Genomic DNA, 1,501 nt, shown 5'->3' with positions numbered 1-1,501 from the left:
AGTCTCCATTATAACTGTGGACGAAAGACCTCCACTGCGATCTATCTAACGCTAGTTGTTCCCAGTTATGATTGGCATTAATTGATTTTAGGGATTGATGCAGTATATCCTCAAACCGCTTATACTGGCCTTCTGGTTTCCGAGCTCCTTCTGTAAATTCGCCATACAGAGCTATTTTGGGAAATCTTCTGTCTTGCATCCTCAGAATGTGACCGCTCCATCTGAGTCGGGCTCTCGTTACCTGAGTCTCAACTGTTATACAACGCCCGAGCTGCAAGACTTCTGCATTTGAAACTTTGTGAAACCATCTAATGTGCATTATTTATCTCAGATGACGTTGTTGCGTTTGTTCAAGCTTTTTAATATATCTCCTGTAGGGTGTCCAGCTTTCGTTTCCGTGAACAGCTGTTTTGGTCTTCAGATTGAGGTCGTGATTTTGATATACTCTGTTCTTCAGCTTCCAGAATGCCCGTGATGCCGAATGGATACGGTTGTGTATTTCCGTGTCCAAGTATTTGAACTGCTCGACCTGTTCTAGAGTTTCATACTCCAGGCTGATATCTGTTTGAACGCTTTCTGGCGGACTAACCAGGATTTTGGTTTTGTCAATATTGAGTCTAAGGCCCAAAGCTTCGTATATATGTTTATAGGTGTCCAACATTATCTGTAGATCCTCTGAGTTGCTAGCGATGAGTGCGCAGTCTTCTGCATATTGAAGTTCCGTGATAAACTTGGTACGGGTTTTTGCTCTGAGGCGCTTCAGGTTAAACAGGCCTCCATCAAATCTGAATTTTATTCCAACACCTCTTACAGGCATACTCATGTCAGCAATTATCGAGACGGCTATGGCGAAAATATTGAACAGTTAAGGCGCTAACACGCATCCTTGTTTTATTCCAGAGTTGGTTCAGAAATGGTCGGTTGTAGAGCCATTATGCTGTAGATACTTGATTGCTGTTCACTGGCCTTTTCTTACATCTGTCGCAGTGTAAAAATTAGGTCCACCGTACCTCGATTGTTTCGAAAGCCGCACTGGGATTCAGGTAAAAGCTTGTCTAAGAGTGGAATCAGACGATTAGCCTTAATCTTCGAGAGTATTTTACCGGCCACACTAAACAACGATATGCCCCTGTAATTGTTGCAATTGGACGTATCGCCTTTGTTCTTATAGAGGTTGATAACTATATAAAGCGTCTCTGAAGTCTTTTGGTACTTCCCCTTGTTCCCAGATCTTGCGGAATAGTGTTAGGAGACTTTTGACTATATCTTCATCCAGGGCCTTGATACCGCTTGATATATCCGCTGGAAGGCCGTCTATACCAGGTGACTTATCATTTTTCATATTTTAATCGCACTTATGATTTCCGGCATTGAGAATTCGTCATCAAGCGATGTCATCGGGCTATATGCGGGGAGCTGGTCTAAAATGGATAAATCCGAGTTGTTATTTCGATTCAAGACCTAGGAGTAATGTTCCTTCCATCTTTCGAGAATTTTTCAA

The sequence above is a fragment of the Coccinella septempunctata genome, chromosome 8 (assembly GCF_907165205.1).
Source record: "Coccinella septempunctata chromosome 8, icCocSept1.1, whole genome shotgun sequence".
Lineage (NCBI taxonomy): Eukaryota > Metazoa > Arthropoda > Insecta > Coleoptera > Coccinellidae > Coccinella > Coccinella septempunctata.
This window is presented reverse-complemented; position numbering follows the sequence as displayed.